General features: G+C 37.1%; 1 protein-coding gene across 1 annotated transcript in view; it reads right to left on the bottom strand.

Annotated features, from left to right (window-relative positions):
- LOC108736200 (dopamine receptor 2) overlaps positions 1-25,652 on the bottom strand; it is a 121,522-nt gene extending 95,870 nt beyond the window's left edge. Inside the window, exon 1 of the mRNA XM_025977712.1 lies at positions 25,631-25,652. The gene's annotated coding sequence lies outside the window, so the exon portion shown is untranslated. The remainder of the gene's footprint in view (positions 1-25,630) is intronic.
- Positions 25,653-26,068: the final 416 nt, after the last annotated feature.

The following is a 26,068-nucleotide window of genomic DNA, read 5'->3' on the forward strand; positions in this document are numbered from 1 at the left end:
TTCATATATTTTTATGCATGAGATGGGAGAAATTGTTTACATTACCTTTACTTTTATTTGTTATTTACATCATCACTCAAGTGGTTTCGTTCTTATTTGTTTCTTTTGAACCGCAATACCTACATATCTTTCTTGTAATTTTTGAAGAACTTTCACTAATTAATGCTAATTGGTCTATAGTATTAAGGAATGTTTCTTTATCTTTGTTTTTAATATAATTCTTCATATGTATAAATACCTTTTCAATACCTACTTCCTTTTTTTTTTTTAGACATAATGATTGTCAATTTAGTATAATTTTCAACAATTTTAATTAAAAAATACAAAGATTTGTGAAACTGACTTCATTTACCGGCACTCACAGGGACCGACAGATTTATGAATATGTACGGGTTACCCAACGATTTTATCTCTATAATTATTTTATTATGTGACTATTTGTATATAAGGGATACGAAACCATTTTTCGCACTACTATTAACGTCGTAATTTTTTACTTTGTACATCTTTCCTTATCGGTAGACAACCGTCGCACCTCACATGTAGGATGAGATGATCTAAATTTTTCTTTTAGAAACAAAACCTATTTTACTTATGCATCTCTTCATACTAACTTGATTTTTCTTCCTAACGTGACCATTAGTGTCCTCTCTTCAGAAGGGGAAACATCATACGCAACCTAAAGTGAAACATGTTCTGCGCAGGTTGCATTTCTATCAGTGGGTAGGGAGTGGTGCATGTTCCGAATCACTCAATCATAGCATGACGGTCAGTACCGTTCGAGGGTTCCTGAAGATCGGATTCCAGATCTGGTCGAGTTTGAGGGTGTCCTCCTTCTTGTTGAAGTTCTCCTGGTGTGTTTGGATCTCGATGGCCTCTCTAACCATTCTGTTGCGATAATAGTTGGCCGAAGCTAGCAATTTACAGTTCTCAAAGAGCATTCTGTTGTCGCCGTTCCTCAGTGCGTGCTCGGCCACAACCGACTTCAGTGTGTCGTAGTCGACAGCTCTGTTAATGCTCCTTGAGTATTGCTCCCATCAATGCAGTTAGTTTATACTCCGATGTCTCGATAGCTTTCTTCTCAAAGTGTTCCATGAAGAGATTGGCTATGGCAGGACTTAGTGGGTTTCCCACTGCTACCCCATCTACCTGATCGCAGAAGTTCCTCTTGCACACAAAATAGCTTCTAGTGATGCAAACCTCAGAGTTTGCAGATGTCGGCAGGAAGGATCTTAGTTACCAGGTCGCGGCAGCTTGTCAGGGACACCTTGGTGAACAGCGAGACTATGTCAAAGTCAACAGCCTCTTAAATATAACTGGTATTCATTCCCACATGACACTGGAGCAGCAATAGCAAGTGTTCCTCTAAGTGGTATGCTGGTGCTTACTGTCGGTCTCAGAGGAACATTAGCCTTGTCAATCTTGGGTAATCCATATTGCCTCAGTAGAACAGCTTCCGTCCTCAGAATACGCTTTTGGACGTCTGTAGGTAGGGGAGATGATGTAATGAGTCGACTAATAAGTCTCAGTCTCACTTACGATGAGTCGTTCTTCCATTCTTCAAGGGTTTGTAGCTTTCCTGGTCCAAGAGTTCCTCAGTTTTTTTATTGTAGTTGTTGGTCTTCAGAAGAATGTTTGCATTTCCTTTGTCGGCTTTGAATTTGATAATATCCTTATCATTGTTTAGGCTTCGCAGTGTCAATACTTCATTCCTCATTAGGTTGCTACAGGGACGCTTTGCCTTCCTGAATATATATTCAGTCTCGATTCGTATCCTCGTTCGGTAGATGCTCGATAGCTGATTTCGTGTGAGAACATGGCGAGGAGCGATTGCGAAATTTCCTCCTATGACCATCACTATCTTCTCGTCTTCTGTGAGTACCCTCTCCGTCAGATTGACCACGAGATATTTGCGTTCCCGGAACTTGCCTCTTGCTTCGTACTGATGTTCCCCGGTACGATCCAGTTCGTTCCTCATGTTGAAATACGATATTGCATCAATTTTGTACCAATCTTGTTGCTTGATGCAGTTGCTTAGAGTAAGGTGCAGACCGAAAAGTTCTTCATCTGTCTTCGCCAGGCCACGACGTGTGCTGTGGATTCGCTCACTGAGAAAGGCTTTCTCAGTCCTGGCATACATCATCTTAGCTTGCGCTGATTGGATAAGTTCTTGTTGTCTAAAAACTGCCAGTATGACGTTGGTATGCCGGCAGCGGAATTTTGTTCCTACTGGCCGCGAAAGCATGTACCAATTTGTTAACTGTTAAAATTAAATTTACTATAAAAACCTTTTGTTTAAAAGAAAACTGCCGCAAAAGGTATCACCGAATGAAGCTCGGGCCTCCACCATGTCATGAATTTTATTATATATTTATTTTGAGATACAACTATCTTAATGTAATACTTAAAGGTAATTGTACAATTTTGAATGACTAATCAACAATGTAACTATGGTTAATTAATAACCTAATAGTATAATAATAATATTAGTCTACCTTATTAGAAAATTTGGTAACGTAGAAATGGTAGGGAACTATCACATAGAATGTAAATCACGAAAACCTAAAACTAACACATATAGTGACAATGCTGAAATATCAAAAGTTACTGAAAAGTTAGTTCTTTTGTATTTATTGAGAATATTTCAATGTACAAATTGGTGTTAAGTCGTAATTCTATACGTAAAAGTTACTATTAAAACAATGAGTAATAGAGGAGTTTGTTTAAGTTGGAGGATCCATAATGCATGAAACTGAAAGAATATTATTAAATGTATTCAAAACCGTAATATACGTGTCGTTCCGTTTGAATTTATGGAGAAAACTGTGACCCAGAATTTTGACCAGTTGTGAATTTTGTTAAATACCCAATTTGAAATGATATTAGGTAATTGTATAAAAGTTATTCTCCGTTATTGCATTTCCGGATATTTATACCTTTTAGAATAAAAAGATACGTATCAAGATACATTAGTATTGTCATTTTAATTTGTCAATGACCATGTAAAAAACCCCTCTATCCGTAAGCTTTAATATATCTGTCGNATGACCTTTTAGAATAAAAAGATACGTATCAAAATACATTAGTATTGTCATTTTAATTTGTCAATCACCATGTAACTAACCCCTTTATCCGTAAGGTTTAATATATCTGCCGTTTCCTCTTTACATATAATTCCAGCTAGAGGGTATTGTTCGCAAATAAACGAGTAAATCTTTCGCTGTCTGAGGTTTTTTGCTTGTAAATTTCCGAACAAAGGAAACATCGTCAAAGGCTTAAAGGTCAGTTGTGAGATCGGCGTAGTAGGATTCACCATCCATTGAGGTCGTCACGGCTAAACCCGCCATCGGACTTTAATGCGTTGGAAATTTATACAACATTCTAAATTATTTGATGTAAAAGGAAAATATTAAGTAACGTCCTTCATAAGCATTTAAGGCTAAGAATTATCGATCTTCTGAGTTAAATCTATATGGGTTGTTCGCGAACGAACTATAAAAAAGAACGAATCTCTTCGACGAGCTATACGAACTAGTTCGTGGAATGAAAAAGAGCTATTACGCAACGAACTATTAATGTTTTAATGAATGAAAAGATAACGAAATCAAACAATCGATCTCATTCGCATCGATCGTTCGTTTAGGGCATAGATAAGAATTACTTACTTGCTGATGATTTACTTGGGGGTTGGTATCTATCGGCCTAAGTAATAAGTGTATAAAATGTAACCTTCTAAAAGATAACTCCAATTAGCATTGCAATGTCCTATTTCTCTACTCGATCCCACTATATACATTCAAATACATTTTTCTCGAAAACGGTGGGCTTATGGACCTCCAAATATTAACTTAATTTTCTTGCTTTATAGTGCCCTCTTCCAAGCTTACTACTTATTTCAAAAATACCCTGTATAAGCTACGAAAACAATGATCTTATAGAATGGATATACGAGAACCTGAGCTTGCACTAAGCCTGTATCATGGGAGAAGCATTTTACCTCATCTTCATGTTAATATTGTAGCGAGCACGAGTGTGTTTGTGTGCGATCGAGCACACGTGTGCGTGAACAGCTTATCGATTCGCCGACTAGCCGCAGGTGCCTTTCTTCAGTTCAAAGAAAAAATAAACTATACGGATGTTTCCAGAAGGTTCCCGAAAGTAAACAAAAGAGTATTTAAAGGAAGAGACGATCGCTGAGAGAAGGAGAAATAAATTGAGCGTTGCAGAAGTGAATCCAGAATTAAATTGACAGTGATAGCAGTGAAATAAATAGCGCAGTGAATAGTGACACATCAATAGTAGTGTTAATAAATCGAATAATTCATAACCTAAGTTTAGTAATAATTTAATAGTGTTTTTAAGTTCTTTAATAGTTAGTGTAAATAAATAGTTTTTTGTCGTTATCAGTCTTAGAAGTTAATTTTGTTAAACCCACGANCAATGCTGAAATATCAAAAGTTACTGAAAAGTTAGTTCTTTTGTATTTATTGAGAATATTTCAATGTACAAATTGGTGTTAAGTCGTAATTCTATACGTAAAAGTTACTATTAAAACAATGAGTAATAGAGGAGTTTGTTTAAGTTGGAGGATCCATAATGCATGAAACTGAAAGAATATTATTAAATGTATTCAAAACCGTAATATACGTGTCGTTCCGTTTGAATTTATGGAGAAAACTGTGACCCAGAATTTTGACCAGTTGTGAATTTTGTTAAATACCCAATTTGAAATGATATTAGGTAATTGTATAAAAGTTATTCTCCGTTATTGCATTTCCGGATATTTATACCTTTTAGAATAAAAAGATACGTATCAAAATACATTAGTATTGTCATTTTAATTTGTCAATCACCATGTAACTAACCCCTTTATCCGTAAGGTTTAATATATCTGCCGTTTCCTCTTTACATATAATTCCAGCTAGAGGGTATTGTTCGCAAATAAACGAGTAAATCTTTCGCTGTCTGAGGTTTTTTGCTTGTAAATTTCCGAACAAAGGAAACATCGTCAAAGGCTTAAAGGTCAGTTGTGAGATCGGCGTAGTAGGATTCACCATCCATTGAGGTCGTCACGGCTAAACCCGCCATCGGACTTTAATGCGTTGGAAATTTATACAACATTCTAAATTATTTGATGTAAAAGGAAAATATTAAGTAACGTCCTTCATAAGCATTTAAGGCTAAGAATTATCGATCTTCTGAGTTAAATCTATATGGGTTGTTCGCGAACGAACTATAAAAAAGAACGAATCTCTTCGACGAGCTATACGAACTAGTTCGTGGAATGAAAAAGAGCTATTACGCAACGAACTATTAATGTTTTAATGAATGAAAAGATAACGAAATCAAACAATCGATCTCATTCGCATCGATCGTTCGTTTAGGGCATAGATAAGAATTACTTACTTGCTGATGATTTACTTGGGGGTTGGTATCTATCGGCCTAAGTAATAAGTGTATAAAATGTAACCTTCTAAAAGATAACTCCAATTAGCATTGCAATGTCCTATTTCTCTACTTGATCCCACTATATACATTCAAATACATTTTTCTCGAAAACGGTAGGCTTATGGACCTCCAAATATTAACTTAATTTTCTTGCTTTATAGTGCCCTCTTCCAAGCTTACTACTTATTTCAGAAACACCCTGTATAAGCTACGAAAACAATGATCTTATAGAATGGTTACACGAAATTGAACCTGAGCTTGTACTAAGCCTGTATCATGGGAGAAACTTTTTACCTCACCTTCATGTTAATATTGTAGCGAGCACGAGTGTGTTTGTGTGCGATCGAGCACACGTGGGCACAGTGGGACTCAATTGTTTTTGAGGACGGCATACTGAAGCGTGTTGTTGAAAGTCCTGATGGAGAGGAAGACTGGTTATTCCTCGAAACAAGGTTAGAAAGGTGTTTAAGTATCTTCACGATGGATCATCTGGTGGCCATTCTGGGGTGAATAAGACTCTTGGGAAAGTTCGAGAGCGATTTTATTGGGTGAACTCTAAGAATGATGTCAAGAATTGGTGTAAGAAGTGTACCACCTGTGCCGCTAGTAATGGACCACAGAAAACGACAAGGGCGCCAATGCGACAAACAATGTCCGTGGCCCCTNAAATAAATTGAAAGAAGACAGTAAAAGTTTGGAAAATAAATTGGAAGAAAATAGTAAAACATTGAAACGTGAATTGAAAGAAAACAGTAGAAGTTTGGAGAATAAATCGGAAGAATAATTTAATAAAAACATTCAAGAAACAGAAGAGAAGATAAAAGGGCTGGAGGAATTGATTTTTAATGGAAAGATAAAACCAATCGGAGGGGATGTTGGCGCATCTAGTACACTCAACAAAGTCAAACAAATCAGCTAACGAAGCGGTATAGTCAGGAACACGAGTAAAGCCGTCAACGTTTGACGGAAAGTCCTCATGGACCACATACCACAAGCAATTCGAAGCAGCTGTTAAGGCGAATAAGTGGGCGCCTGAAGAAAAAGCCACTGCGTTGACCATTGTGCTTCGTGGAGATGCATGTAACATGCAAAGAGAGATGCATTTACTGATGGACTTCGGGACAGTGACACACAACAACAAATACGCCTTGACCGACCTAAGACGCTACTGATGCATTGCCTCGAGTATGGGAGTACGAAACTGTTAAATGGGCCTATAGCAAACAGGGAAGGGTTCGGCTACTGTGTGAAGAAACGAATTCTTTAGAATCTTTAGAAGAAATAGTCTGCCGAATCATCTCCAAGTTCAATAAAGGAACTCGAAAGCTAAGATGTTGGAATTGAGGCGAACTACGTCATACGAAAAGGTAGTGTAGGAAAAGTACTTCTTCCGCAAGTATTCAACGTCAACAACAGGAATATGATTTTGACGTAGACCACCGGCCTGGAACTGGACATAAAAATGCCGATGCACTTTCCAGAAGATCTTGTCAAACACACTACAAGCAGTGTGATCGAATGGAAAAGAATGTAGAAGCAATTCAACGCGTCACGGTAATCGGTGACGATTGGTTACTTGAAAATATAGAACACGACCAATAAAACGAACCGGACTTGAAGAAGGTGATGGAACGGAAAAGAGACGGAAAACGGCCAAAATGGCAGCAAATTGCTTCCTATACCCAAGTACTAAAATCGTTATGGGCCCAGTGCGACTCAATGGTTTTGGAGGACGGCATACTGAAGCGTGTTGTTGAAAGTCCTGATGGAGAGGAAGACTGGTTATTCCTCGAAACAAGGTTAGAGAGGTGTTTAAGAATCTTCACGATGGATCATCTGGTGGCCATTCTGGGGTGAATAAGACTCTTGGGAAAGTTCGAGAGCGATTTTATTGGGTGAACTCTAAGAATGATGTCAAGAATTGGTGTAAGAAGTGTACCACCTGTGCCGCGAGTAATGGACCACAGAAAACGCCAAGGGCGCCAATGCGACAAACAATGTCGGTGGCCCCTTCGAATGAATTGCAATCGATGAGACGGGTCCATTCCCAGAGTCCGAGGAAGGTAACAAGTACATCGTGGTCGTTATGGACTATTTTACCAAGTGGGTTGAAGCTTATACCCTTCCGAATCAGGAGTGGGAAACTATAGTTGAGGAGTTGGTAAAAGAGTTGATCAGTCGTTTTGGGGTGCCCTTGGATTTGCACTCAGACCAGGGGAGGAATTTCGAATCGGCTATATTCCGTGGAATATGTGAGCTTCTAGGAATAAAGAAAACTCGAACTACTCGACTCTATCCACAATCGGACGGTATGGTTGAGCGAATGAACCGGACCTTGATTAAAAATCTCTCCAAGGTAGTGTCTGATCACCAAGGGGACTGGGACCGCTACTTGGCATTATGTGCCTTTATGTTTAATGGAATACCGTTCATCTGTCCACGAAACGATTGACCAAACACCTGCCAGTGTCCTTTTTGGAAGAAAGTTACGACTACCTTCTGACCTCAAATTCGGCTGTAAACCAGGAGATGGCTTGGCTGGAAAAAATTATGTTACCAACCTCCGAAGAAAGCTTAACGATATCCACGAGTCGGTTCGTCTGCATACGCAGATTGCTAGTGACAGGATTAAAGAAAACTACGATATCAAGGCTACAGCAGGTGGTTACCAAACTGGAGATCTTGTTTGGTTGTATAATCCTCGTCGTCGCCGTAGACTATCACCTAAGTTCCAACAGAATTGAGAAGGACCCTATGAGATAGCGAAGAGGATTAAGGACGTGATCTACCGAATTAAGAAAGCTCGAAATGGCAAGCCGAAGGTAGTCCATTTTAATCGCTTGACTCCATTCGCCGGTACAAGTGCAAAGGAGGCGTGAGCCAGATTATTAAGAACTATTCCTACCCAACCCACATTCGAAGAGTTCATGAAGGAAGGCCCCCCATATTAACAGGAGATTTGGAGTGACGCAAGAAATCCGAAGAGACCTCTTTGCTATATCCAAGGAACATTCTCTGGCCCAGTCGTTTCAAAGGATCTCAGAATGAGCCGTGGTATCGCGTTCGAGTTCAAACGCAGATTTGGCGGTTTGGAACATCTTGAAGACCAAACACAGAAGGGAAGAAGACTGTTGTGCCTGCCTGACGGACGACGCAACATCTATTACCTAGTAACTAAAGGAAGATGCTCTGATAAACCAACTTATAGAGAACTTTGGGATACGTAATGGAACTCCGCGGAAATCTTCTGGAGAATAACCTACAAGAGCCGGCGATTCCGAAGCTTGGTTGTGGACTGGACAACCTACACTGGAGGATCGAAGTCCTGTTCCGCCGTACTGGAATGGACACTTTGGTTTGCAGTGATAACCCGAATCGGACCAATCTTGAGAAAACCGTGGACTGTTACTTCTATTCCCGGAGCGGATGTCGTGAAGGCGATAACTGCAGATTCTGGCATGATTCTGCGAAAGGGAAAGTGAAAATGTTTCGGGACGAAACATTCTTAAGGAGGGGGCAGTGTAGTGAGCACGAGTGTGTTTGTGTGCGATCGGTCATACGTGTGCGTGAACGGGCACCTTTCTTCATGTGCGCCGTATTTGTAAATGTATGTGTCGTACCCGCGTTCTGGGAAAGCAGTTAAACAATTCAAAGAAAAAGTAAACTATCCGGATGTTTCCAGAAAGTTCCCAAAAGTAAACAAAAAAGTACTTAAAGAAAGGGAATCGCCGAGAGAAGAAGGAATAAAGGAAGCAATAATTATTTGGTAATGTTCTTTGTTATTAACAGATTGACTATGAATTCGATTAACTAAAACAATAGGATAGTATAATATTCGATGAACCTTTTGGAGATTGTTTTTCAGAAATTCTGGTGAGCTCAAATTAATAATTCCTTGTTTGAAGTAGTTGAAAATGCTACTGATTTTGTGAGAGACAAGAAATTCAAATACCTGTGAACTAACCAAATTTAAATCTAGTACCACTTCTGATAATGAGCACATCTAAGAAGGGTAATTTCCCGTTAGTTTCTGTTTCAAAGGTAAAGTTGAGAGAGGGATGAATTGATCCTAAGACGTTATTCGCAAGATTCTCTATATTGACAGGGTCATAGTCAAACAATTATCTACGTATTTTATAAAAATCCGTGACTAGGTTATTCATAACTATCTCTGCCAATTTTGGACTATACGATCCACCCATGACTTTTCTCAAATTGGGTGTAGTCAGTCTCATTATAGAATTTAAGAAGTTCAATTAATTGGTGCAATCTATCTCAGTTGTCGCGAAATATAGTCTTAAATTGATCTGTGGGAATATTAGTAAACAAGGATGTTACACCATAGCTTACAAATATTAAGTTGTCAGCTTTTGTAGAAACCAACTTCTGTTCATTTGTTTTAGCAAATTTGGAGGTTTTCTTACTCAAGTTATAATAAATATATAAATTATTCATATTGTTATTACGGTTAGGTAATTAAGAAATGACAAGAAAGTTAAATACATTGTATTTATCTTTAATACTCTACAACTAATAAAACTCGTTATAATTCGTTCTCTTTTACTGCAGGCGTATATAATAGCAAAAGGGAAAAATTAATGCAGGACACCAACGGGAACCTTGTAGTTCTATATAAGTACGCACTCATTTGGAAGCGATTACGGAGTAAATATAAAGCTTGTGAAGACCATTTGAGCGATTAATTTGACATGGATCCACACAGCAATCCTACTGTATCGATTGAACTCGAAAATGTTTGAAGGTCTTCAGATCCTTTACATGGATCTATAAATTAAGCTCATCACCAGAAATCAACCAGGTGAACGAGATTTTAACCTGATAATTAGCTCACGTTAATGAAAAGGGTAGGCAAGTTGCTTGATACACGTAATTACCGATTTTCATTGGTAGCTGGACTTTATTATAGAAAACAATATTTAATCAATTATTTCCTAAAGTTAATTTAATACCTAAATGAATAAATATAAACAATGGAAATATACATAAAAGAAATGTGAGGTATGAATCTTACTACACAAAAAGTGTTTATGAGGCTGAAGCCCAACGCAGTTAAGGAAATTACTGTTGTATAAAAAAATGTAAATATTTACCTGTGCGAGATACATCTGAAAATTTTTATTAAGTGAAACTGTTAGAAATTAGCATTGAACTAAAGTAGGGTTTGGATACTAAAAATCAGATTAATGATTAATTTAATCGTTCACAATAAATGCCTTAATGTACCTTGGCGGTAACGCACCTTGGAAATACCCCAATAGTGGTGTGGAAATTTACCTTACAGTTAATAAAATTACAATTACCTATCTAGAGGATATTACGATAATTTGCCTATTAATGTTTAACTAAATTAATTCTTTCTTTTTTTTGTTTTTAATATAATATCGAAGTGTACTTTAAATAGCACTGCATACCATCAGCGATATTGATGTTTATTTTATTAATAATTCAATAAGCGTCACTTTTTACATTCTCTATCGATGCAGTTGTTATCGCAATTTCACTACACTTGTCAATTCTCGCTCATGACAGACATGGGATTGTACCTTCTTTTAGTTTTCTTGCATTTTTTTGAATTTTCGCAAAAATTACAATAGTGCGACGCAAATTTATGTTTCGCAATTTTAAAGAATGTTTGGCAAGTTTATTTTCAACCATGTTTGCGAAAAGGTAACGCGCTTTGACAATATTTCAATGCTGGTAAAAAAATGTGCCTTCATAAAAGTACAATTATCCAGATAATGTTCATTTACCGACTAATGTGTACGTAAATTACATTTTTTCTATCTTTTGTGTTCATACATTTACATAGTGCTACCGGTAATGTAATTAATTAATTTGTTTTGTCTAAACATTAAGTGTAGTACTAAATTGTTTATGTTTATCGCAATGTTTACATTGTGTGCATACCTGTGTTGCCAGTTCACGCACAGGACCGACTTCGGATTCTAAATTAATCTANACTAGTTGTATACCGGACTTATCAAAACCTTCTAGAGAAATGTTAGATACTTTTCAATTGACCCTATATGTTCCTCTCGTCCATGTTGATATAGCCATTTAAAAATATTGGACAATTTAAATATGTAAATGTTGGATTTTCAAACGCTACAACGTTTCGTTGATATTTTTCAACTCCGTCAGGCAATTATTAAAATTAACCCACATGTGAATAATAAGCAGTATAATCATTTATTTAAAATGTGAGGAATAACTATACAAAGATTGCATCGACTATTTCCTGTAGCTTAATTTATTGATACTTGTTGAATAAGTTTAATGGGCTATATAATACTCAAAAGGGTGTTGACCTCAAAATTGCCCGAAAACGTTGAAAAATATCAACATTTGAAAATCTAACATCAATTTATTTGAATTATCCAACTACTCAGTATTTTTCAATACTTTATGCAGTGTAGATACATTAATNGCCGTCCTGTACAGCTGTCGCATGTTACTGGAAAAAATCCAAACTGTCCAGGGTTGGAAATAGTCTCAAGTGTATAACAGCAAAGGGATTGTCAAATGGTGTACCTAGCTTACCATCAAATAGTAGTATTCTTGATAAGTTTTTGGATATGGGAAGAAAAAGAAAACTCAATAATTGTGAGCTATTAAAATATCAATCTGATTACGTTTGTAATACTATTCAAAATTTATCAATGCATCAACTTGTGCTGACATATAAAGAGAAATGTTGCGAGATATTTCTGGAAAAATTAGTACTGTCTGATGAAACTATTACTCAAATAGAGGTAGAAACCAGAGAACAACATCATAGCAACCTTTGGTTTGAGACTTCGTNAAGAGAAATGTTGCGAGATATTTCTGGAAAAATTAGTACTGTCTGATGAAACTATTACTCAAATAGAGGTAGAAACCAGAGAACAACATCATAGCAACCTTTGGTTTTTGACTTCGTTATGGTAGAATTACAGCATCTCGAGCTTATGAATTTAGTCGGTGTAAGAAAAATGATGGAACTCTTATAGCATTGATAATGGGAGGGAGTATTCCAGACAACGCTGCTATGAAACTTGGTAGGACATTAGAAAACGAAGTCCGAAAAACTTTCAGCATGCAACTTGGCAAGAAAATAAAGAAGTGTGGGCTCATGTTGTCTAATGAGTACTTCATGATAGCAGGATCACCGGATGGGATCTGTGAGGATAGTGTTATTGAAATTAAATGCCCCACAAGTGATAAAACATATCAAAATTATGTTAAAAATGGAAAACCAACAGAAAAATTTAATGCACAGATTCAGATACAAATGTATTTGATAGGGCTACAAAAGGGTTACTTTTGCGTAGCTGATAGCAAGTTTAGCACAAATAAGAAAGTAGAAACTATATATGTGACATTTAATGAAACATATATGTATCAGTTCCTCAACGTTATAGCTGATTTGTGGAAAGAAGAGGTGTATCCAGTGTTATACCAAAGTACATTGTAATATTTATGGAAATAAAACGCACAAAATTCAATTTCTTAGTTTGATTTAATAAGTGAGTCTTGCAAATTTATAAGAGCACACGCAATTACAATAACTTCATCTAGTACTTTTACAAAATTTGTGTTTAGACAAGCATGGGACTTTAACATATTAAATTCTCTTAAACGTCTAATTACCCTTTCTACATGAATCCTCAGACTAGCTATCTGCTTAGTTTCTTTTACTTCGCTTTTTGGCTCCTGTGACAACACTTAGAGGTCGTACAAGTTGTACAGCGTGCATATGTAAGTATTGTTCTACATGTTTGAATCCTCTGTCCGCCATCACACGCATACCAGGCTCTAAACACTTAATAAAATCACATGATTCAACCAAGCATGTATCAGTTACTCGTCCACCATAGCCTGGGGAAACTTAATTCACTAAACCAGTTGGTGTACAAGACACTAGATATTTGATGGTGTTAGCTTTTTTGTAATCAGACCATGATAGAGCTTGATTGACACTTTTGGAAGGCTTTTGTATCTCAATTTCTAAACAGTCTGTTATGCAACTTGTATTATGAAATTTGTGCCTAAAAGCCATGGGCAAAGTGCGTTTTGTTAAATTTTTATCTAATGATACAATAAATGGCTGCATTACGTTGGCTATTATTGATATATTTTTAAAAAATATTTTGCTTGCATATGTAGTGCTCATGGAAAAATCATCAGCAAGCTCTCTGAAGGGACTGTTTAATCTTATTTTTTTTTAAACAAAGCAGAATATGGTTAGTAGAAATTTTCGTATTGTTTTCAATTAAATCCAATAAATACCAACAGCTTTTCGGAAGACCTACATATGACCGCGGATTTCTCATTATTTTAAGTAATGTGTCTGATTCCTCCTCTTTCTTTCTCTCCTCAATTAATTCACTGCAGTCTGAAGTCGATTTCACTGGAGATGATTGTATTGATGGTGATGACTCTAGTTGAGTCACAGATGGTGTATATGAAATATCACTGTCAGATTGATCGTCTTTTGTAAATATTCCTTTTGAGTCTTTCAATAGGCTTGATATATTTGACTTAGTAATAATTGGCTTACTAATTTAATATGAGTCTGGACTGCGTTACTCCTAAATTTGGGTATTATAAGTACTTGTACAGATTTATCAGCCCATTTTGGGGACGTGGTAGGTCCTATTTGGTAGTCTTTCATTGTGTACAAAGCTGAACTTTCTGATGAACTAGCAGCAGTTTCTAATTTTGTAGATGTACTTTCTTCTGCTAAACCTTTTTCACTATCCTCAATTAATGTTCGTTTTTGTTTTTTAAGAACATGTGGTCGCTCTGTAGTGTTAGCAGTTCGCTTTCTCCTGTCCGGTTGGCATTCAAATCTTCTGGGGATACACCCTGGCTTCATGCGCACTTGTAAAACTGAACCCATCACATGATATTGCATGTAATTTTCCATATCATTTGGTAACTGCAGTCAGAATAATGTTGTTATGTACTTATATACTTACATACACAGACAGCGGTGTGATAAAAATAAGCAAAACAAATGAATCCCAACCTCAAATTTAATCAACAGTGACATTTACAAACTGTTTTTAATCTCGACATTATGCTTACTAAACACATCAAACATTTTAAAAGTGGTAAATGATTTAAATACTTACATCGAAATGGACTTCATAGAAATAAATTACAGAATTTGAAGATATAGCTGCTTGGTCTCGCCTTGCAAGATTAAGCCACGTATTTCTCACTTTTTTTTTCATTGGAACGTTAATGAACAACTTATTCGGAGTTTTTATCGATGTATTATTACATTGAGGAACCGCACACCATCGATACACATCAGAATTCATGATAACTATCGCTCAAAATAATTAAATTAATGTATCTCAATGCATGTAAACATGCAACGTGTCAACTGTTTACGAAACGGTGACGTCACACATAGACGCCATTACTATTCTATCGTTTTGGCGTAAAGTTTAAATCGTATTCTTTAAAACGCTAATTTTTCCTTAAAAACCTGAATTCTTTTCGGAAATAAAATTTATTTTGTATAAAGCAGTCACCTACAAACATCGTGGAGTAGTTTTTGAAAATCAGTCATCATCCCTATTCAAATATTTAATTATATACAGGTTGTTCCGTTTATAACATTTATATGAAACATTTTACCCACAAACTAATAACACAGAAGCTATAGAAGAGGTCTTAGGTGGGACAGCCTGTATATTTTTTCGTGTTTTACCGGTGAACCTGTTGCTTTCTGTATTTGTTTAAAGGGAATTTGTACAACACAAACAGGTAATCCTGACAATCGAAACAATAGTAGGGGAATGTCAGTCATTAAGTGTAATGTAACGATTTCGTAAATACGACAAATGTAGGCGAACTGATCCATAAAATGCAAATGTATTGTACAAATTTTCGTTTGTGTATTCAATTTTCTAATTTATTACATACGTATGTATATGTTCATATATTTTTATGCATGAGATGGGAGAAATTGTTTACATTACCTTTACTTTTATTTGTTATTTACATCATCACTCAAGTGGTTTCGTTCTTATTTGTTTCTTTTGAACCGCAATACCTACATATCTTTCTTGTAATTTTTGAAGAACTTTCACTAATTAATGCTAATTGGTCTATAGTATTAAGGAATGTTTCTTTATCTTTGTTTTTAATATAATTCTTCATATGTATAAATACCTTTTCAATACCTACTTCCTTTTTTTTCTTTTTTAGACATAATGATTGTCAATTTAGTATAATTTTCAACAATTTTAATTAAAAAATACAAAGATTTGTGAAACTGACTTCATTTACCGGCACTCACAGGGACCGACAGATTTATGAATATGTACGGGTTACCCAACGATTTTATCTCTATAATTATTTTATTATGTAACTATTTATATATAAGGGATACGAAACCATTTTTCGCACTACTATTAACGTCGTAATTTTTTACTTTGCACATCTTTCCTTATCGGTAGACAACCGTCGCACCTCACATGTAGGATGAGATGATCTAAATTTTTCTTTTAGAAACAAAACCTATTTTACTTATGCATCTCTTCATACTAACTTGATTTTTCTTCCTAACGTGACCATTAGTGTCCTCTCTTCAGAAGGGGAAACATCATACGCAACCTAAAGTGAAACATGTTCTGCGCAGGTTGCATTTCTATCAGTGGGTAGGGAGTGGTGCATGTTCCGAATCACTCAATCATAGCATGACGGTCAGTACCGTTCGAGGGTTCCTGAAGATCGGATTCCAGATCTGGTCGAGTTTGAGGGTGTCCTCCTTCTTGTTGAAGTTCTCCTGCTGTGTTTGGATCTCGATGGCCTCTCTAACCATTCTGTTGCGATAATAGTTGGCCGAAGCTAGCAATTTACAGTTCTCAAAGAGCATTCTGTTGTCGCCGTTCCTCAGTGCGTGCTCGGCCACAACCGACTTCAGTGTGTCGTAGTCGACAGCTCTGTTAATGCTCCTTGAGTATTGCTCTCATCAATGCAGTTAGTTTATACTCCGATGTCTCGATAGCTTTCTTCTCAAAGTGTTCCATGAAGAGATTGGCTATGGCAGGACTTAGTGGGTTTCCCACTGCTACCCCATCTACCTGATCGCAGAAGTTCCTCTTCCACACAAAATAGCTTCTAGTGATGCAAACCTCAGAGTTTGCAGATGTCGGCAGGAAGGATCTTAGTTACCAGATCGCGGCACCTTGTCAGGGACACCTTGGTGAACAGCGAGACTATGTCAAAGTCAACAGCCTCTTAAATATAACTGGTATTCATTCCCACATGACACTGGAGCAGCAATAGCAAGTGTTCCTCTAAGTGGTATGCTGGTGCTTACTGTCGGTCTCAGAGGAACATTAGCCTTGTCAATCTTGGGTAATTCATATTGCCTCAGTAGAACAGCTTCCGTCCTCAGAATACGCTTTTGGACGTCTGTAGGTAGGGAAGATGATGTAATGAGTCGACTAATAAGTCTCAGTCTCACTTACGTTGAGTCGTTCTTCCATTCTTCAAGGGTTTGTAGCTTTCCTGGTCCAAGAGTTCCTCAGTTTTTTTATTGTAGTTATTGGTCTTCAGAAGAATGTTTGCATTTCCTTTGTCGGCTTTGAATTTGATAATATCCTTATCATTGTTTAGGCTTCGCAGTGTCAATACTTCATTCCTCATTAGGTTGCTACAGGGACGCTTTGCCTTCCTGAATATATATTCAGTCTCGATTCGTATCCTCGTTCGGTAGATGCTCGATAGCTGATTTCGTGTGAGAACATGGCGAGGAGCGATTGCGAAATTTCCTCCTATGACCATCACTATCTTCTCGTCTTCTGTGAGTACCCTCTCCGTCAGATTGACCACGAGATATTTGCGTTCCCGGAACTTGCCTCTTGCTTCGTACTGATGTTCCCCGGTACGATCCAGTTCGTTCCTCATGTTGAAATACGATATTGCATCAATTTTGTACCAATCTTGTTGCTTGATGCAGTTGCTTAGAGTAAGGTGCAGACCGAAAAGTTCTTCATCTGTCTTCGCCAGGCCACGACGTGTGCTGTGGATTCGCTCACTGAGAAAGGCTTTCTCAGTCCTGGCATACATCATCTTAGCTTGCGCTGATTGGATAAGTTCTTGTTGTCTAAAAACTGCCAGTATGACGTTGGTATGCCGGCAGCGGAATTTTGTTCCTNTTTTCTTGCTTTATAGTGCCCTCTTCCAAGCTTACTACTTATTTCAAAAATACCCTGTATAAGCTACGAAAACAATGATCTTATAGAATGGATATACGAGAACCTGAGCTTGCACTAAGCCTGTATCATGGGAGAAGCATTTTACCTCATCTTCATGTTAATATTGTAGCGAGCACGAGTGTGTTTGTGTGCGATCGAGCACACGTGTGCGTGAACAGCTTATCGATTCGCCGACTAGCCGCAGGTGCCTTTCTTCAGTTCAAAGAAAAAATAAACTATACGGATGTTTCCAGAAGGTTCCCGAAAGTAAACAAAAGAGTATTTAAAGGAAGAGACGATCGCTGAGAGAAGGAGAAATAAATTGAGCGTTGCAGAAGTGAATCCAGAATTAAATTGACAGTGATAGCAGTGAAATAAATAGCGCAGTGAATAGTGACACATCAATAGTAGTGTTAATAAATCGAATAATTCATAACCTAAGTTTAGTAATAATTTAATAGTGTTTTTAAGTTCTTTAATAGTTAGTGTAAATAAATAGTTTTCGTCCTTACCAGTCTTAGAAGTAAATTTTTGTTAAACCCACGAACATTACAACTGGTGTCAGGTGTGGGGTTGTGTAAAAGTCATTACAATGGCAAAGAAGTTGAACGAATTAAATATAGCTGAGTTAAGAAGATAATTGGAAGAACGGGATAAAGCGACAAGCGGTAACAAAGCGGAACTGCAGTGGCGGCTCGCGGAGGCGTTCAGAAAGGATCGCCATGATCCTGAAACGTTCCTTTTTGTTGCAAATGATGACAGATTTGGAAAATAAATTGAAAGAAGACAGTAAAAGTTTGGAAAATAAATTGGAAGAAAATAGTAAAACATTGAAACGTGAATTGAAAGAAAACAGTAGAAGTTTGGAGAATAAATCGGAAGAATAATTTAATAAAAACATTCAAGAAACAGAAGAGAAGATAAAAGTGCTGGAGGAATTGATTTTTAATGGAAAGATAAAACCAATCGGAGGGGATGTTGGCGCATCTAGTACACTCAACNGTCTCCTATATAATAATAATCTTAGTCTACCTTATTAGAAAATTTGGTAACGTAGAAATGGTAGGGAACTATCACATAGAATGTAAATCACGAAAACCTAAAACTAACACATATAGTGACAATGCTGAAATATCAAAAGTTACTGAAAAGTTAGTTCTTTTGTATTTATTGAGAATATTTCAATGTACAAATTGGTGTTAAGTCGTAATTCTATACGTAAAGGTTACTATTAAAACAATGAATAGTAGAGGAGTTTGTTTAAGTTGGAGGATCCATAATGCATGAAACTGAAAGAATATTATTAAATGTATTCAAAACCGTAATATACGTGTCGTTCCGTTTGAATTTATGGAGAAAACTGTGACCCAGAATTTTGACCAGTTGTGAATTTTGTTAAATACCCAATTTGAAATGATATTAGGTAATTGTATAAAAGTTATTCTCCGTTATTGCATTTCCGGATATTTATACCTTTTAGAATAAAAAGATACGTATCAAAATACATTAGTATTGTCATTTTAATTTGTCAATCACCATGTAACTAACCCCTTTATCCGTAAGGTTTAATATATCTGCCGTTTCCTCTTTACATATAATTCCAGCTAGAGGGTATTGTTCGCAAATAAACGAGTAAATCTTTCGCTGTCTGAGGTTTTTTGCTTGTAAATTTCCGAACAAAGGAAACATCGTCAAAGGCTTAAAGGTCAGTTGTGAGATCGGCGTAGTAGGATTCACCATCCATTGAGGTCGTCACGGCTAAACCCGCCATCGGACTTTAATGCGTTGGAAATTTATACAACATTCTAAATTATTTGATGTAAAAGGAAAATATTCAGTAACGTCCTTCATAAGCATTTAAGGCTAAGAATTAGCGATCTTCTGAGTTAAATCTATTTGAAAGTACTTAGTAGTGATGGGTTGTTCGCGAACGAACTATAAAAAAGAACGAATTTCTTCGACGAGCTATACGAACTAGTTCGTGGAATGAAAAAGAGCTATTACGCAACGAACTATTAATGTTTTAATGAATGAAAAGATAACGAAATCAAACAATCGCTCTCATTCGCATCGATCGTTCGTTTAGGGCATAGGTAAGAATTACTTACTTGCTGATGATTTACTTGGGGGTTGGTATCTATCGGCCTAAGTAATAAGTGTATAAAATGTAACCTTCTAAAAGATAACTCCAATTAGCATTGCAATGTCCTATTTCTCTACTTGATCCCACTATATACATTCAAATACATTTTTCTCGAAAACGGTAGGCTTATGGACCTCCAAATATTAACTTAATTTTCTTGCTTTATAGTGCCCTCTTCCAAGCTTACTACTTATTTCAGAAACACCCTGTATAAGCTACGAAAACAATGATCTTATAGAATGGTTACACGAAATTGAACCTGAGCTTGTACTAAGCCTGTATCATGGGAGAAACTTTTTACCTCACCTTCATGTTAATATTGTAGCGAGCACGAGTGTGTTTGTGTGCGATCGAGCACACGTGGGCACAGTGGGACTCAATTGTTTTTGAGGACGGCATACTGAAGCGTGTTGTTGAAAGTCCTGATGGAGAGGAAGACTGGTTATTCCTCGAAACAAGGTTAGAAAGGTGTTTAAGTATCTTCACGATGGATCATCTGGTGGCCATTCTGGGGTGAATAAGACTCTTGGGAAAGTTCGAGAGCGATTTTATTGGGTGAACTCTAAGAATGATGTCAAGAATTGGTGTAAGAAGTGTACCACCTGTGCCGCTAGTAATGGACCACAGAAAACGACAAGGGCGCCAATGCGACAAACAATGTCCGTGGCCCCTTCGAATGAATCGTAATCGATGAGACGGGTCCATTCCCAGAGTCCGAGGAAGGTAACAAGTACATCGTGGTCGTTATGGACTATTCCGAATCAGGAGTGGGAAACTATAGTTGAGAAGTTGGTAAAAGAGTTGATCAGTCGTTTTGGGGTGCCCTTGGATTTGCAATCAGACCAGGGGACGAATTTCGAATCGGCTATATTCCGTGGAATATGTGAGCTTCTAGGAATAAAGAAAACGCGAACTACTCGACTCTATCCACAATCGGACGGTATGGTTGAGCGAATGAACCGGACCTTGATTAAAAATCTCTCCAAGGTAGTGTCTGATCACCAAGGGGACTGGGACCGCTACTTGGCATTATGTGCCTTTATGTTTAATGGAATACCGTTCATCTGTCCACGAAACGATTGACCAAACACCTGCCAGTGTCCTTTTTGGAAGAAAGTTACGACTACCTTCTGACCTCAAATTCGGCTGTAAACCAGGAGATGGCTTGGCTGGAAAAAATTATGTTACCAACCTCCGAAGAAAGCTTAACGATATCCACGAGTCGGTTCGTCTGCATACGCAGATTGCTAGTGACAGGATTAAAGAAAACTACGATATCAAGGCTACAGCAGGTGGTTACCAAACTGGAGATCTTGTTTGGTTGTATAATCCTCGTCGTCGCCGTAGACTATCACCTAAGTTCCAACAGAATTGAGAAGGACCCTATGAGATAGCGAAGAGGATTAAGGACGTGATCTACCGAATTAAGAAAGCTAGAAATGGCAAGCCGAAGGTAGTCCATTTTAATCGCTTGGCTCCATTCGCCGGTGCAAATGAAGAGGAGGCGCGAGCCAGATTATTAAGAACTATTCCTTCCCAACCTACATTCGAAGAGTTCATGAAGGAAGGCCCCCATATTAACAGGAGATTTGGAGTGACGCAAGAAATCCGAAGAGACCTCTTTGCTATATCCAAGGACTATTCTCTGGCCCATTGCGTTTCAAAGGATCTCAGAATGAGCCGTGGTATCACGTCCGAGTTCAAACGCAGATTTGGCGGTTTGGAACATCTTGAAGACCAAGCACAGAAGGAAAGAAGATTGTTGTGCCTGCCTGACGGACGACGCAACATCTATTACCTAGTAACTAAAGGAAGATGCTCTGATAAACCAACTTATAGAGAACTTTGGGATGCGTAATGGAACTCCGCGGACATCTTCTGGAGAATAACCTACAAAAGCCGGCGATTCCGAAGCTTGGTTGTGGACTGGTCAACCTACACTGGAGGATCGTACGGAACATGATCGAAGTCCTGTTCCGCCGTACTGGAATGGACACTTTAGTTTGCAGTGATAACCCGAATCAGAGCGGATGTCGTGAAGGCGAGAACTGCAGATTTTGGCATGATTCTGCGAAAGGGAAGGTGAAAATGTCTTGGGACGAAACATCCTTAAGGAGGGGGCAGTGTAGCGAGCACGAGTGTGTTTGTGTGCGATCGGTCATACGTGTGCGTGAACGGGCACTTTTCTTCATGTGCGCCGTATTTGTAAATGTATGTGTCGTACCCGCGTTCTGGGAAAGCAGTTAAACAATTCAAAGAAAAAGTAAACTATCCGGATGTTTCCAGAAAGTTCCCAAAAGTAAACAAAAAAGTACTTAAAGAAAGGGATTCGCCGAGAGAAGAAGGGATAAATTAACCGTTGCAGAAGTGAATCCAGAAACAAATTGACAGTGACAGCAGTGAAATAAATAAGGCAGTGAATAGTTATATATCAACAGTAGTGTAAAGAAATATAATAATTCATAACCTAAGTTTAGTAATAATTTAGTAGTGTTTTTANTCGAAATGGCAAGCCGAAGGTAGTCCATTTTAATCGCTTGACTCCATTCGCCGGTACAAGTGCAAAGGAGGCGTGAGCCAGATTATTAAGAACTATTCCTACCCAACCCACATTCGAAGAGTTCATGAAGGAAGGCCCCCCATATTAACAGGAGATTTGGAGTGACGCAAGAAATCCGAAGAGACCTCTTTGCTATATCCAAGGAACATTCTCTGGCCCAGTCGTTTCAAAGGATCTCAGAATGAGCCGTGGTATCGCGTTCGAGTTCAAACGCAGATTTGGCGGTTTGGAACATCTTGAAGACCAAACACAGAAGGGAAGAAGACTGTTGTGCCTGCCTGACGGACGACGCAACATCTATTACCTAGTAACTAAAGGAAGATGCTCTGATAAACCAACTTATAGAGAACTTTGGGATACGTAATGGAACTCCGCGGAAATCTTCTGGAGAATAACCTACAAGAGCCGGCGATTCCGAAGCTTGGTTGTGGACTGGACAACCTACACTGGAGGATCGAAGTCCTGTTCCGCCGTACTGGAATGGACACTTTGGTTTGCAGTGATAACCCGAATCGGACCAATCTTGAGAAAACCGTGGACTGTTACTTCTATTCCCGGAGCGGATGTCGTGAAGGCGATAACTGCAGATTCTGGCATGATTCTGCGAAAGGGAAAGTGAAAATGTTTCGGGACGAAACATTCTTAAGGAGGGGGCAGTGTAGTGAGCACGAGTGTGTTTGTGTGCGATCGGTCATACGTGTGCGTGAACGGGCACCTTTCTTCATGTGCGCCGTATTTGTAAATGTATGTGTCGTACCAACGTTCTGGGAAAGCAGTTAAACAATTTAAAGAAAAAGTTTCCAGACGGTTCCCAAAAGTAAACAAAAAAGTACTTAAAGAAAGGGAATCGCCGAGAGAAGAAGGAATAAAGGAAGCAATAATTATTTGGTAATGTTCTTTGTTAGTAACAGATTGACTATGAATTCGATTAATTAAAACAACAGGATAGTATAATATTCGATGAACCTTTTGGAGACTGTTTTTCAGAAATTCTGGTGAGCTCAAATTAATAATTCCTTGTTTGAAGTAGTTGAAAATGCTACTGATTTTGTGAGAGACAAGAAATTCAAATACCTGTGAACTAACCAAATTTAAATCTAGTACCACTTCTGATAATGAGCACATCTAAGAAGGGTAATTTCCCGTTAGTTTCTGTTTCAAAGGTAAAGTTGAGAGAGGGATGAATTGATCCTAAGACGTTATTCGCAAGATTCTCTATATTGACAGGGTCATAGTCAAACAATTATCTACGTATTTTATAAAAATCCGTGACTAGGTTATTCATAACTATCTCTGCCAATTTTGGACTACACGATCCACCCATGACTTTTCTCAAATTGGGTGTAGTCAGTCTCATTATAGAATTTAAGAAGTTCAATTAGTTGGTGCAATCTATCTCAGTTGTCGCGAAATATAGTCTTAAATTGATCTGTGGGAATATTAGTAAACAAGGATGTTACACCATAGCTTACAAATATTAAGTTGTCAGCTTTTGTAGAAACCAACTTCTGTTCATTTGTTTTAGCAAATTTGGAGGTTTTCTTACTCAAGTTATAATAAATATATAAATTATTCATATTGTTATTACGGTTAGGTAATTAAGAAATGACAAGAAAGTTAAATACATTGTATTTATCTTTAATACTCTACAACTAATAAAACTCGTTATAATTCGTTCTCTTTTACTGCAGGCGTATATAATAGCAAAAGGGAAAAATTAATGCAGGACACCAACGGGAACCTTGTAGTTCTATATAAGTACGCACTCATTTGGAAGCGATTACGGAGTAGATATAAAGCTTGTGAAGACCATTTGAGCGATTAATTTGACATGGATCCACACAGCAATCCTACTGTATCGATTGAACTCGAAAATGTTTGAAGGTCTTCAGATCCTTTACATGGATCTATAAATTAAGCTCATCACCAGAAATCAACCAGGTGAACGAGATTTTAACCTGATAATTAGCTCACGTTAATGAAAAGGGTAGGCAAGTTGCTTGATACACGTAATTACCGATTTTCATTGGTAGCTGGACTTTATTATAGAAAACAATATTTAATCAATTATTTCCTAAAGTTAATTTAATACCTAAATGAATAAATATAAACAATGGTAATATACATAAAAGAAATGTGAGGTATGAATCTTACTACACAAAAAGTGTTTATGAGGCTGAAGCCCAACGCAGTTAAGGAAATTACTGTTGTATAAAAAAATGTAAATATTTACCTGTGCGAGATACATCTGAAAATTTTTATTAAGTGAAACTGTTAGAAATTAGCATTGAACTAAAGTAGGGTTTGGATACTAAAAATCAGATTAATGATTAATTTAATCGTGCACAATAAATGCGTTAATGTACCTTGGCGGTAACGCACCTTGGCAATACCCCAATAGTGGTGTGGAAATTTACCTTACAGTTAATAAAATTACAATTACCTATCTAGAGGATATTACGATAATTTGCCTATTAATGTTTAACTAAAGTTAATTCTTTCTTTTTTTTGTTTTTAATATAATATCGAAGTGTACTTTAAATAGCACTGCATACCATCAGCGATATTGATGTTTATTTTATTAATAATTCCATAAGCGTCACTTTTTACATTCTCTATCGATGCAGTTGTTATCGCAATTTCACTACACTTGTCAATTCTCGCTCATGACAGACATGGGATTGTACCTTCTTTTAGTTTTCTTGCATTTTTTTGAATTTTCGCAAAAATCACAATAGTGCGACGCAAATTTATGTTTCGCAATTTTAAATAATGTTTGGCAAGTTTATTTTCAACCATGTTTGCGACAAGGTAACGCGCTTTGACAATACTTCAATGCTGGTAAAAAAATGTGCCTTCATAAAAGTACAATTATCCAGATAATGTTCATTTACCGACTAATATGTACGTAAATTAAATTTTTTCTATCTTTTGTGTTCATACTTTTACATAGTGCTACCGGTAATGTAATTAATTAATTTGTTTTGTCTAAACATTAAGTGTAGTACTAAATTGTTTATGTTTATCGCAATGTTTACATTGTGTGCATACCTGTGTTGCCAGTTCACGCACAGGACCGACTTCGGATTCTAAATTAATCTAATTTTCTCAAAAAACTGTTTTGGCCTTATATACGCTGCTGTTGCATCTAGTTTACACCTTTTAAAGCTTGGCACTTATTTCTATTACACCCTGTATACATGTGAATGACTATATTAACTTACATATAATAATTTATATAACTGAATGATTATTTACCTTTTATATCTGGATTCTTGCGTAAGGGGTATCAATGGAGGTGGTATCCATTTTATTCCCTCGTTTTTCGATTTTGGGCCTGAAAATAATAAGAGTGATCCGTTACTCAATATTACATGCAGTTAAATATGTTCCTCTCGTCCATGTTGATATAGCCATTTAAAAATATTGGACAATTTAAATATGTAGATGTTGAATTTTCAAACGCTACAACGTTTCGTTGATATTTTTCAACTCCGTCAGGCAATTATTAAAATTAACCCACATGTGAATAATAAGCAGTATAATCATTTATTTAAAATGTGAGGAATAACTATACAAAGATTGCATCGACTATTTCCTGTAGCTTAATTTATTGATACTTGTTGAATAAGTTTAATGGGCTATATAATACTCAAAAGGGTGTTGACCTCAAAATTGCCCGAAAACGTTGAAAAA

Source organism: Agrilus planipennis, unplaced genomic scaffold (genome assembly GCF_000699045.2).
Source record: "Agrilus planipennis isolate EAB-ADULT unplaced genomic scaffold, Apla_2.0 scaffold125, whole genome shotgun sequence".
Lineage (NCBI taxonomy): Eukaryota > Metazoa > Arthropoda > Insecta > Coleoptera > Buprestidae > Agrilus > Agrilus planipennis.